Consider the following 15,198-nt stretch of genomic DNA (forward strand, 5'->3'; position numbering starts at 1 on the left):
CGGTTTGACAGAAGTTGACCAGGTTAAGGGCTGTTCAGGTTCCATCTCTGTTTTGGCATGGTTTCTGCAGCTGGATGTTCTTCCTAACGCCAAAATATAAATATACAGCTCAAGAGTAATAATTGCAGGCGTGTTGTTCATTACCGCTTTACTGTGAATCCAGCAGAGATGGCGCTTAACCTATTCCTGCTGCAGCAACAATATGACATGACAAGGTTAAGATGATATGTGACACCAAGAGTCAAATTACTGGAAAATTTCAGAATTTATAGAGTGATCTGAATAAACTAGTTTTTTTAAAAACAATAGAGAAAAAAATGCCATTTCAAACTAAAACAACTTCACTCACTCACTGTAAATTTAGGAAAGTTTGATGGAAACTAGTAAAGGAATTAATGCTGTCGGTGTTGTTGCTGTTGAATTTTTCATCTTTTACTTGTTTCAGTCATTGGACTGTGGCCATGCTGGGATACTGTCTTGATGGGTTTAGATAAACAAACCAACCCTATTACCTATTTTTAAAGTCTATTACTAATTCTGTTTGACTTCTGTCAAACTACTATGGGGAGATAAACAAACCAATATCAGATGATCCCGAGTGGTGCTAGGAGACAAACACACAAATACAACAGGCTTGTACACAATTTCTGTCTACCAAATTCACTCACAAGACATTAGTCAGGAGCTGTAGTTGAAACAGATACCCAAGGTAACACACAGTGGGACTGAATCCAAAATTAAGGGACTGCAATAAAAAAAAAATCTATATGAAACAAGATGTTGTTGATAGTTTGCTATAAATGTGAGAGTTTAAAATTCCAGGAAAACTGTGAGTTTAAGGGGTTATAAAACTAACATAGTTTTAAAGAAAATATCAGGTCATGCTATTTTCAGGCAAGATCGTTACCAACACACATTAAGCCATCTGTCATAACAAAGGCTGAAGAAACTAATTAATGACAGTCTTTAAAAAAAAAGGTTCCTTCTCGTAGGAATAAATAGGCCTCTCTTTAAATGGTTGTGAAGTGGAAGGCAGATGGAGGTCTCAGAAAATGAGGAGATTATTAAAAAGCAATTGAGCGAATTTTTTCTTTTTTTTTTTCAGATTCACATCCAACAGGTACAGGCATAGTTGTGTGGCTATGGTGCTCATTTTCCAACCACATGGTCTCAGGTTCAATTCCAATGTGCAACACCTCAGACAGGTGTCTTCTACTATAGCTCTGGACCAACTAATGCCTTGTGAGTGAATTTAGTAAACAGAAACTGTACGGAAGCCCAATGCATGAGTGTGTGTGGTTGTGCATGTGTGTGTGTGTGTGTGTGTATGTGTGTGTATATACACACATACATACATGAATGCATCTGTGTCCTTCCCCCACCTGCTTGGCAACCATTGTTGATCTGTTTATATCTACATAATTTAGTAGTTTGGCAAAGAGACCAAGAGAATAAGCATCAGATTTAGAAAATAAGTACTGACTGAAACAATTAAAAGATAGAACACAGACATATTTCTTACATCAGGCGGCATTTTATATATTATTTATTATTAACTCTTTAGCATTTAAATTACTCTGCCAAATGTAATGTTCGTTTATTCACATTGTTATGAATTGTCAACGCAGTTTCAAGATGTTGACGATGTGATTGTTTATTCTTAGAATGACATTGCAGGGTAGGAGTGAGAGGCAGGATCTAGCTGATTTGAACATAAAACAGGTAGAATATTTGAGAAGGATACGGTGAGTTCAAAAGCCAAAGGGTTAAAGATGTTAGAAACAATTAAGTCAAAGATAAAACTCAGAAAATGAGAAACGGATTATTAAAAACAGAAGAGAAAATCAAAAACGTTTTTGTTCGGCCAGTTCAAAAATCTTAAGTACATCAAAATTAAAACCAAAAACCTGAACACCTAAAGCAAAAAATTACCATTTTAACCCTTTCGTTACTGTATATATTTTGAGAAGCTCTGTGTTTCTTTCAATTACTTTAAATATAACAAAGAATTTAGTAAAACAACTTCGTTATCATTCAGCTAGTGTTAGGGATGTAAATTGTGACTAAGGTTTGGTGGAAGATTTTAATTCAAAACTTATAAAAACAAGACATTTGTACTCAGAGCCAGAGCCAGTTTCAGCCGGGCTAGTAACGAAAGGGTTAAGAGAAACATAACTCAATTAGACACATTACCCTTCTTTTTCGAGATTAAAGCATTGGTTTTCTTTTGGTTTCTTTTTATTCGTTTCAGTCATTTGACTGTGGCCATGCTGGAGCCCTGCCTTTGGGTGAACAAACCGACCCCAGTACTTATTCTTTGTAAGCTTAGTACTTATTCTATCAGTCTCTTTTGCTGAACTGCTAAGTTATGGAGACATAAACACACCAACATCGGTTGTCAAGCGATGGTAGAGGGGGACAAACACAGACACACAAACATATATACGACAGGCTTCTTTCAGTTTCCACTAACCAAATCCACTCACAAGGCTTTGGTCAGCCCAAGACATAGAAGACACTTGCCCAAGGTGCCATGCAGTGGGACTGAACTCAGAACCATGTGGTTGGTAAACAAGTTACTTAACATACAGTCATGCCTGTGCCTTAGAATATAAAGTTTAAGTGAATGCAACATGAAAGGTGGTATCATCGTCATCATTTAATGTCTGTTTTCCATGCTGGCATGGATTGGACAGTTTGACAGAAGCTGACCAGCTGAAGGAATGTTCAGCATCCATGTCTGTTTTGGCATGGTTTCTAAGGCCGGATGCCCTTCCTAACGCCAACCACTTTACAGAGACTACTGGGTGCTCTTTACATGATACCAGCACTTACAAGCCCATGAGATTAGGGATGCTCAGGTGGAGCGGGTTGCAAGGAACAAGCTGCTATGCAAGGACAACCATGCTCTTACTTAGCTTGGTGTATCTTTTGAAGCACAGCAAACCAACAGGGGTCTCAGTCACCTGTCATTTCCTCTGAATGAAATAAGCTTTGTTATAAAATATGGAAAAGTTTATCAATAAAGAATCTTTTTTTTTTAATGTACACACAGGCATGGTTGCATGGTTAAGAAGTTTGCTTCCCAACCTCATAGTTTTAAATTCAGTCCCACTTCACAACACCTTGAGAAAATGTCTTCTACTGCAGCCCCAAATGGACCAAAGGCTTATGAGTGGATTTGGTAGATGGAAACTGAAAGAAGCCCTACCTTTGAAACACGCAATGAGTCGAAACAGGGGCAGCTGAAGAAGGGGAATGTTCTTTGTGTCGTTTGTCTCGTACTCTGTTTTTTCGTTGTTAAAAAAGTCTGTTTCCTTGTTTTGTTTATATGTTTTCGTTTCTCGTTGTGTTCTACGTTTATTTGTGATGTCCTGTACTCATATATGCATGTATATATACATATAGATGTAGGTATGTACATATATGTATGTATGTATGTATGCATATGTTTTATTCATTAAATTGCTATATATATATATATATATATATATATATACATATATATATGTAATGTGGGTGTGTGTGTGTATATATATATATATATACACACACATATACACACACGCACACGCAGATGGAATTTACAAAAAAATAAACTAAACAAAAGACAAAGATGGGTGTGTAAACAACAAACAGATGTATTAGTTTAAAATTCGGGAAGTGAGAAAGTCTTTTATGTTTCGAGCCTATGCTCTTCAACAGAAAGGAATACAGAAAGAAAAGAAAATAAAGGTTCAGTGGCTAGCGATCAATCATGGCAAATATATATGTATATATATGATGGGCAACAGAAAGAGCATCCAGCCATAAAAAATCTGCATCAATAAACTTCATCTGATTCATATAATAGTGGACATTAAAATGATGATGATGTATCAATAGAATTAGGATTAAATCAAATATCCAAATCCAAAATTGACAAACATCTTGTTCTAATAAACAAAATTGCTTCTAGCAGATCCTCCTCCACAGAAACTTAAATCAGATTCAATTATTGATAGTACCTTTGGTATATGTGAAATTGGAAACTTAAATGCATTATATTACAAACTAGCACTATGACCCGGCAACGCCAGGTCATAGTGCTAGTGCATACATATACAGCTGCGTGCGTGCACACATACACACGAGTACTGTCCAAATCTCCGACCAATCACATACAGCTTGCTGGCATTCAATTGGCGTATCAAGTTTCAGGCATTTTGATTGGGTTTTGGATAAAAAAATTCACAAAAATGTCACTTCTATTGATTTTTTAATTGCTTTGCGGGGTGACTGGGGAAACGTAAAGATGTGCACGACCACTCTTGGACGATTTTGAATGACCATAGAAAGTGCGAGCCCTCTAACTGAAAAATTGTGGATTTGTATAAAGGACACACACACAGACATTTTGCCGTTTATATATATAGAGATTACATCGAGTTGGAATTGGTACATTTTTAATGACTAACTCCAGCAACTCAATAAATGCTTCCGATTCCACAGCCCTAACCAGATAGAAGGGTGCTCTGATAATAGAGAAATTACAATGATAATTACACAGATAGGTTGTTTAAGATGGACATGTCTTTCGTATAAAATTAGAAGAACAAACACCAGGTTTCAGAGACCAACTAAACTTGTTGCTGGAAATGACATTGAATGCCATTATTATTTATGAAGATGCTGCATTGTTGCTAAAAGTGCTGAAAAACTACATATCAGGCACAGGGTTGGCTGTCTGGTAAGAAATTTGCTTCCCAACCACATACATAGTTGCAGGTTCAGTCCCACTGCAAGGCACCTTTGGCAAATGACTTCTACTATAGCCTCAGGCCAAACAAAGTCTTAGTAGTGGATTTGGCAAACAGAAACTGAAAGAAGCCTGTCATATAAGTATATATCTACATATATCTTTGTGTCTGTGTTTGTCCCCCACCACTGCTCAACAACCGGTGTTGGTGTGTTTACATTTCCACAACTTAGTAGTCTGGCAAAAGCAATAGAATAAAAACTGGGCTTAGAGAAGAATTATCAAGATGAATCCATTCAACTAAAATTCCTCGAGGCAGTGCCCCAGTATGGCCACAGTCTAATCCCTGAAACAAGTAAAAGAATAAAAGGTAAAGTAGATAGGATCGTAAAAAGAGATTGAAACTACCAAGCATGGTGATCTGTCAGGCTATGTCTGTGCTGGAGGCTAATGAATTGTTTCTTTTGGGATATAAATTGACAAAATAGGGTACATCTAATAAAGAGAATTATGGATGTACAACTACCAAAGAATAAAACCAATGAAAATCTTTTCCCAGACTTGTCAATTTCTATGAGAGATTATTATTTATAGGCGCAAGAGTGGCTTTGTGCTAAGTAGCTTGCTTACCAACCACATGGTTCCAGGGTTCATTCCCACTGCGTGGCACCTTGGGCAAGTGTCTTCTACTATAGCCTCGGGCCGACCAAAGCCTTGCGAGAGGATTTGGTAGATGGAAATTGAAGGACGCCTGTCGTGTGTATATATGTGTGTGTTTGTGTGTCTGTTTGTTCTCCCAACAATGCTTGACAACCGATGGTGGTGTGTTTATGTCCCCGTAGTTTAGCGGTTCGGCAAAAGAGACTGACAGAATAAGTACTAGGCTTCCAAAGAATAAGTCCTGGGGTCGATTTGCTCGACTAAAGGCGATGCTCCAGCATGGCCACAGTCAAATGACTGAAACAAGTAAAAGAGTAGAGAACGTATTGTGGCTTGCATTGCTTGGTAGACTCGGTGTCCCATTTACATGAAGTGTCCAACAATAAAAGGCATATGTGGGATATAAACTGAGCTTAGCCTTGAATATCAGTAGTTTAGATTTATATCACAAAAGAGATTGCTTTAACAATCAATTCAAGTAAAAATGCTATTATCATGAATATGCTTTCACAAGATAGCTACCATGTACTATATTTATCAAAAGTGTTTACAGCTGAAACAAGATACTCAAATAACGATAGGGAAACCTTGGCAACCGTACAGTGAATTTACTTGAAGAGCATTATATTTCTGCCTGGTCAAAAATTTTAACTGGCCTCAGATGATACACCATTAGAGCATACTTTCAGCAAACAATTCAATAGCTTCTACACATTTTCTTATGGTGGGCTTTTGATTATGAAATATGTAAAAGGATCTGGAAATAACCCATGTTGATGTATTGTCACAGACGCAATTTAATAATCATGTTGGTTTGGATGAATGAGGATTTTTTCTTGTTTTTTTTTTTTCAAATCTCTATTGTAGAAACTGATGTTATATGAAACTTAGCGGCTGCCAATTACATTAGTGTTTATTATAAAAAAAAAATTTCAATAATAACTGGAGAAATTGTTCTATTGTTGACAGGCCATTTAAGTCATTGAAAAATTAATAGTTGATGGTATCAAGTGTAATGAATAATTAATTGTTCCATTACTCTGAATAAATAACTGATAACAGCTGTGTATGATGATGTACACTCTGGCTCAATGGCAACAAGAAATTAGATAAAATTAGAAGCATGATGGCTACATTAATATGACAATGTGGATGTCTTACATGGCGAGACATGAAAGCGGTTTGGCTGTTAATTCTATCAGGACAAACGACCAGACAGAGAATGTCTTGTTAGCTCAGCTCAAGCAACCACGTAGAAGTTTTATCTTTGGGTCATGTCCTGAAAGTTATGTTTCTATGATTGAGTGAAAAATGCCTTTTTTCTATGATAACATGTGGGAATGAGAACAAGCCAAAACTAATTAGTGTAATGGACCTTAAAAAAAACCAACAAGCGTACTGGGGTGATACGTGTGGCATGAGCAATAATAACTGAATCTTATTTATGTTGAAAATAAATTTTTTGAAGTAACTGTTCCAGGTATTCAAAGGAAAGTCTCCCTCATATTTCATCATGTAAAGTGACTGACATGTGCCAGTATAAAAACTGGAGTCTTATACATACGCCAGCACTATGACCCGGCAATGCCGGGTCATAGTGCTAGTGCATGCATATACAGCTGCATGCATGCGCACATACACGCGAGTACTGTCCAAATCTCCAACCATTCACATACAGCTAGCTGGCATTCAATTGGCGTGCTAATGTTTCTGCCAGCTCACCGCAAGCTTCTTACCACACAGCCATACCTGTGCCTACAGGAACAACATGAAATGAAAAGTTCTGCTCAAGAACACAATGGTCTGGGAATTGAACCCATGATCTAGTAATCAGGAGTGCAAGACCCTAACCAGTAGGCCACACATCTAGTAGTCAGGGTATATTTATTGATTTTTTTCTAAGGTCCATAACACCAGCTAGCTTAGGCTCATTTTCATTCCTGCAGATGATCATACAAAAAGTCATTTTTAAGTTGATCACAAAAAAGTATTAGCATTAGACATGACCCAAAGATGGAACCTTTATGTGGTCACTAGAGATGAACTAAAAAGGAATTTTCTAGTTGATTGTTTGTGCTGATAGAATTCACAGCTAAATCTTCTTCAAATCACATCATACATTCTCAAATAAGGAAAGAGCACCTTTAAAAAGACAACATGGTTTTAGTCTAGAATGAGTTTGATCATAAGATTGCTCAGTCAGGGTTGAGCAATAATTAAACAGCTAAAACCACAACAGTAATAAGAGTTAAGAATAAAGAAACAAAAGCAGCTACATAAGTATTAAAACTCTGAATTTCATGATAATGATTTATGAACAGGGTTTATAAGAACCAAATGTAAACTTATGATCCAGAATCAAGTGAAACAGCTGAAAGAATGCTCAGAAATGTTAACATGAGTTTTGAAAAGCATATTCACCGAGTTAAAGATTCTACTCATGCACATTCGACTTGCATGCCTTTCATTTCACAGGCAATCTCTCACTCAAGATATCTTAACCCTTTCGATACCAATCCGGCTGTGTGGTATGTGCTTAACAAACTTGTATGGCTATCTTTTATCTTTAATTCGCTTCAGTCATTAGACTGCAGCCATGCTGGGGTACAGCATGAAAGGGTTTTAGTCAAATATGTCAAACCCAGTATTTAATTTTAGGTCTGGTATTTATTTTATTGGGGTATTTTTTTTTTTGCCAAATTGTTAAGTTATGAGGATGTAAACAAACACAGAAGCAAAGACACACACATATGAACATACACAAACATACCGTATTTTAACGTGTACAAGGAACCCCCATTAATTTTGGGCTTAAAATTTGGAAAAAAAGTTTTGTAAAGGATTACAATACCATCCATGTATAAGAAACTCCCATATTTTTTTAACCTAATTTTTGACAAAAAAGGGTTCCTTATACACATTAAAATATGGTATGTATATACATCATTTAACGTCCTCCTTTCATGCTGGCATGAGTTGGACGGTTTGACAGGGGCTGGCTAGACGGGAGCCTGTGCCATGCTTCTGTGTTTGTTTTGGCATAGATTTTATGGCTGGATGCCCTTCCTACCACCAACTACTCATAGAGTGAGCCGAGTGCTTATGTAGCACTCACACAGGTGAGGTCAATTTTGGCATGGTTTTTACAGCTGGATACCCTTCGAAATGCCAACCACTTTACAGTGTGGATTGAGTGCTTTTTAAGTGGTCACTAAATGACTTTGCAAGACAAAGAGTCATTGAGGGGGGAGGTGATCTTGTGTCAGATGATGAAAGATTAGAGTGTAACAGAGAGGCAGAAACTAATGTCTTGTTGCAGAGGAGGTCTATGGTTACCCAGCCAAAGAGAGGGAGAGAGAGAAAGAGGCTGAGAGTTAAGAATGAGGGCAAAAACAGTTAACCTATAGAAAGAGAGAGTGGGAGTTAAGAAGAAAGAGGTGTGCTGCTGCAAAGGAGATACATGGTAACCTAGCCACAGGTATGAGCAAGGGAAAGACACACACACACACACACAACGTGTGTGTGTGTGTGTGTGTCCACCACTGATGCTTGACAATCAGTGTTGGTTTGTTTACATCCCTGTAACTCAGTGGTTCAACAAAAGAGTGATAGAATAAGTACCAGTCTTTAAAAAAAGTACTGGGATTGATTCATTTGACTGAAAAAATTCTTCAAAGCAGTGCCCCAGCATGGCCGCAGTCTGATGACTGAAACAAAGTAAACGATATAAGCATGAAGCACTCCCACCAAACATGAGCCCGTGAGCACAACTTACTAGATATTACAAAGCAATCTCCTTACAAATTACAACGCTGAAGTCTTTGATGAAAAAATTTTTTAAATGATACGACTGCCATGACTGGAAGGCTTTTGATCAGATTTGACCCACAGCTAAACATCTTCCCCAAATATTTCTTTTGAAGACAAGCAAGGAACTTGTAACCTCATATTTCTGTGAATCCTGAATATTCTAAGCTGCAAATCAAAAATGAATTACAAACCCTAATATTGTATAGATGTTGCAATGGCTTCAATATTGGCTGGAAATTGTATAAGACAGGTGGTGAGTAATGAGTTTTAAGTAAACAATGTGATAATTAAAAAAATTACTATCAAGTTATTATAATAATCTACTAATTTAATTAGCAGCGAGTTTCCATCATTGTTTGTCTATCCCTATGATATGCAGATCAAAAGTAATTAGCTGCTTTATTACATCATTGTGTGTTTGAATTTTCATGGAAATACTGACAAATCATTTAAGAGCTGAATACGGAGCAGGAAAGTATATAAAGCTTAAATGCCTATATACAAATTGAGTGTGCAACAACATCATCATCGTTTAACGTCTGCTTTCTATGCTGGCATGGGTTGGACGATTTGAGTGAGGACTTGCGAACCAGAAGGCTGCATCAGGCTCCAGTCTGATCTGGCAGAGTTTCTACAGCTGGATGCCCTTCCTAACACCAACCACTCCGAGAATGTAGTGGGTACTTTTACGTGCCACCAGCACAAGGGTCAGTCAGGCAGTACTGGCAATGGCCACGCTCAAATGGTGTTTTCTACATGCCACCTGCACAGGAGCCAGTCCAGTGGCACTGGCAACAACCTCGCTCGAAAGCTTTTTCATGTGCCACCGGCACAAGTGCCAGTAAGGCGACACTGGTAACGATCACGCTCGAATGGTGCCTTTTACATGCCACCGGCACGAAAGCCAGTTTGCTGCTCTGGCAACAATCACACTCGGATGGTGCTCTTAGCGCTCCACTAGCACAGGTGCCAGTCATCGAATTTAAGAATTTGCAGATTGACAGAATTTTTAGAGTGTTGGTCGAAATGCTATATAGTATTTGTCCCTCCTCTTTACATTCTCGGGTCAAAACCACTAAGGTTAACTTTTGCTTTTTAACCAGAAGCATAGCAACAGTGAAGGAAGGGATGGGGCCCCACCCAAAGCAATGCTTTTATTGGGTTAAGCACTTTTAGGTCTACTGTGTAAGCCTGTGTATGCAGGTGTCTGTCAGAAGTGGGGGAGCAGCAAATTCAAGGGCTGCCTCAGGCAGCACAAATTTAAGCTACACCACTGCCTTTATCTTTCATGGGGTCATTAGACTGTGGCCATGATGGGGCACTGGCTTGAAGGGTTTTAGTCAAACAAATCAACCCCAGTACTAATTTTGCTGGTCTCTTTTGCTGAACTGCTAAGTTACACAGATGTAAACAAACCATCACTTGCCAAGTGGTGGGGAGGGATAGACACATACACACACACACATGTGTATGTGTATATAGATAGGGAGAAAGAGAGACAGACAGACAGAGATGCAGTGCATTCCAGAAGTTTTTAGATTTTTCTTTTTTTTTAGGAGAGGTAGTTATAACTGTCCTAGCTAATGTAATTTTAGTAAACCATTTCAATATAGCTAAGCTGACCTGCCAACTTTTGTTATTCCGGACTGAGGAAGTGGGTATAACAACACTTTGAACACACCCTACAAAATACTACTTGTCACAGCTAACTAGTTTGCAAAATGCAATTGGGACATGAAAATAATTTGGAAGCTTGCTATGCAATAAAGTTTTATGTTGAACATGGCAGAAATGCAACAGAAATTTATGAAATACCCCAGACTGCTCATGGATTAACTTGTATGAGCCGAGTATCTATTTTTCACTGGCACAAGAGGCCAGGAAAAACATGTCCATTTAGGAAGCACATCGTGATCCCATTTTTAACAGAAAAGGTATCATCTACATCCACTGGATTCCTCCTTGGCAGTTGGTCCACAAAGACTACTTTGTGGAGGTTTTGGGGGAGTTTTGGAAGAGATTTCATCACAAAATGTCAGAGCACCTGCACCAATTGATCATGATAACCAAGTATTTGACAGAGATAGACATCAAAACTGTACTTCACCCTCCCTACAGTCCAGACCGACCTTGCTCCCTGTGGCTTTTTGTTGTTCCCCAAAATGAAGGAAGTTGTGACGAAGAGTCCCCAGAAGTGGCTGGAGTGTTACAAGTTCACTGATGTCAGAGGATGCTACTTCAAAGGAGATTAGAGTTTTGTGCTTTGAAATTAAATGTTTGTCTTGAAAAAGTTTCAAAATTTCTGGAACACACCTTGTGTGTGTAAAGATAAGATCCAAGGATCAAGGTGTTGGAAGTTAGTAAGCTTTGAGCAGTCCATAGAAGATCAAATCTCCTGCAAGTTAACATGGGATCCCTTGACAATACATGTAAACTTCATTTGATTAAGGTATTTTGGCCCAGTGAGTAGATAGCGGATTACCCATCGTTTGGATAACTATTTCTGAGGCTCTGCTTGCTATGAAACCTATGTAGCCTGGATTTTATCAACTCCATTCCCTAGATTTGGATATATATATATATATATATATATATATAATATATATATATATATATATATATATACACACACACACACACACACATATGAATGGCCTACACACGGTTTCTGTCTAACAAATCCACCAACAAGGATTTGGTAGGCGCAGGGCTTTTATGGAAGACATTTTCTCAAGGTGAGACTGAACTCGAAACCATGTGGTTGAGAAACAAACTTCTCGCCACAAATCCACGCCTGTGCTGAATGAAAATGATAATGTAACTTTTAAAAAAATGATCACCAAGTCGAAGCCGCTCTCAGGTGGCTAAATCGATGCAATGAATGGAATTTTAAACCGGAAACTAACAGGAAAATGAAACAAGAGAAAAAGAGGAAAATATGTAAAAGATAAAACAGATATAATCATCTTGTTTAATGACGGGAGGGGGGTTATGCATTTTTTGTTTTATTTATTTATTTGCAGAACTTTAAACTCACTAAATGACTGACATTTAATATTAGGTTATCATTATACAGACACGTATTTGTATGTGACAGTGACATACGTATATTGCCAGAAGTACACACGAATTATACACACACACACATTATATATATATATATAAGGATACATAGATAGATAATGTATACATGCCATTACACATATACATTATTATGTATATGTAAATACAAACTTTGTGGATGAAGTTTTGTGTAAATTTTCTTTTTTTAGAACTTTAAACTCACTAAATGACTTATAAATGAAATAAAATAAACGAAGCACTGATATGATATAAAGACACAATAATAAGAAGCATGACGTGTGTGTAGTGACAGAAGTAACATCATCTATAAATTTACATGAGTCATGATGTACACGTATTACATACACCAGTATACGGACAGAAAACATTACTATCGCAACAGTTTATCCTCGTCTTCCATCCAAAACCAAGTTAGTCATTCCTTCATTCTTCATCATCCAAGCCGAGACGCGAGAAAATGTCTGAGGATGGGTGATACTGACGAAAAGGGGGCGACTGTTGATAGGGTGTCATCTAAGCAGGATCCTTCACAACTAGTCTCTGAGAGGGAGGTGAAGTACATTAACCTTTGCCTGTCCAAAGGATTTCGCATAAGTTTGTCTCAAACGTCAATGCTTGTTATCCAGATTTTTAGTTAGCCCCTTTCTCCTACGAGAAACACTATGAATAATATAGAGGTGTCCTTTCATAGGTTCCAAATTACTCTGGTGGTTGAGAAAATTAAGAATGTGTACCATATATCAGGGGAAAATGCCCAATGTATCACATGTGATACACAGAATAGGTAAAGAGTTAATAGGCGACGTGTAGAGGGTTTTTATTTCCCGCTAGGATATCAAGTGTTTAATACTTAAGATTCAGTTTTCTCTCTCGACAGTGAACTGACATGAGTGATCCTTGACTTTGGGACATCACTTTCACTTTCCAAAATTCAAAGATTGACTATTTGAATGTAACATTAAAGTAAATGGAACGCATTAATTATGATATATCTTCTGCCACCTTTGACAAATGAGGTATAGGCTACCCTCTTACTGAACTTTCCGCGGGAACTCCCACATGATCGATAAGGTAAGTGTTTGATAATGATAGTACTAGAGTGAGGGACTGATTATATGGGGTGCTTAAACCAGAATTACGCCAAATACTTTTCCCAAACGGATGGTTACGGTTGGAATAGCATTCATCATATGAAATATAAACCACAACTTCCCAACCACTGGGGGAAACAATCTAACACGATTTAGAATACTACAAAGATAGTGACTGGATTGATGAACGAAACGGGAGAAAGAGATAAGAAATCCAAATGCAAGTAATATGTACTTTGTCGGTGACCTGGTTTCGATTTCAATTGCAACCTTTCACTTGACACACCGCTAGTACTTGTAAAATAAGAGAAAAAAAAACCTGTGTTACGCATTTGCACTTACAATCTGAGAAGTATTACCTACGTGGTAGTATTAACGTAATGTTAGAAGGGATTAAGGGTGGCGTGTGCCTTAAGCAATCAGTAAATCGAACTGGCCGGTGAGATCTTGGACTCAATCTGGTACAGTGTGCGAAAGAATTTTAAAAAATAGAGAGAAGAATTCTTTAGGAGACACCTCCTTCAATCCCGACGGGAACAGCAACAAAGAACGACACCATGTTAGAGCGTAAACAAACGGTAGCACTGGATAAAACATGAGAATTGTGTCATGGGTAGCATTGCCACTTGTAGTAGTGGTAGTAGTTGGTCTCTTGTATAGGTATGACGTTTCAAAATTGAAGATAGGAGGGGGTGTTCAATTATTTTTTTTCTTTATCTTATCAGAGTGATAATTAACTAATTAATTAATTAATGAGGTTAAGCCACACTCAATCTGAAATCGAAACTAGACAGCAAACCCAACTAACAAAGCTAAATGCAATAAGTACCTTAATAAATGAGATATATATTTTTTTTTCACATTGGCACAAGGCCAGAAATTTGTACAGAAATGGGGGGGGGAGAGTTTAAAATAAGTGAAACAAAACAATTCCAGTTATATGTTATATACAAGATTTATTGACCCCGGCATGAGTGATGAAAGACAAACAACGACACCGAACAGAAACTGAAGACAAAACACAAAGGGATGAGAGTAATTATCCACAGAACATAGTTGACAAATTATGATTGTTTTCATTCCAGGGAGGCTTTTGCGACGTTAAGAGAAAACGTAACTGGAAAACGAAAACCAGTTCGACCGAGTATAATCTCAAAAGAACAGACTATATTTATTATTAATGACATGTATTTCATTCACTTTGCAGTGTTCTGAACTTGGAATCAGGAGGTCAGGATCACTTGCAACAAGTATTGATTACTTGCTGAAGTAGGAAGTGATATCTGGTGGTATAACTTGATTATCACTGTTCTAACATATCTCTTATCTTTTTACTTGTTTCAGTCACTAGACTGCGGCCATGCTGGGGCACCACAACATTCTAGTTTCTTTATCTTTTCTTTTTTTTTTTTTACTAACTACGGAGCGAGAAACAACAGTCTAATAAAATTCTACTCATATCTAGGATTCATTTTTGAAACAGAATTCGATCTTAAGACATTTAGTGGCTATCATTTATATATTGCATGAAATAAACTAGAAACATTAAAAGTAAATCGGAGAACAATCCAGTTTAAAAGAGTATACTTCACAAAAGTAAACAATAAGACGATAGAATGGCACTTGATTTTATCGATCTCTGGATGACGCACGTCACAGTTGACCTCGAAGGGACCTGAATTAGTATGTAAAGCGACTGTTGGGATTTGAACTCAGAATATCACAAATATATAACAGCAATTTCTTACATCTATAGGAAGGGGGGGGGATATAATCGATTAATTTAAGAATCGAATATACGACTGGTATTTATTT

The 15,198-nt window shown here is 37.5% G+C and overlaps 1 protein-coding gene across 2 annotated transcripts in view; it reads right to left on the reverse strand.

Annotated features, from left to right (window-relative positions):
• Window positions 1-15,198, reverse strand: part of LOC115220790 (limb region 1 protein homolog) — an 88,436-nt gene that overhangs the window by 71,487 nt on the left and 1,751 nt on the right. The gene's annotated exons all lie outside the window — the stretch shown is intronic.

This window comes from Octopus sinensis, linkage group LG17, assembly GCF_006345805.1.
Source record: "Octopus sinensis linkage group LG17, ASM634580v1, whole genome shotgun sequence".
In the NCBI taxonomy this organism is placed as follows: domain Eukaryota; kingdom Metazoa; phylum Mollusca; class Cephalopoda; order Octopoda; family Octopodidae; genus Octopus; species Octopus sinensis.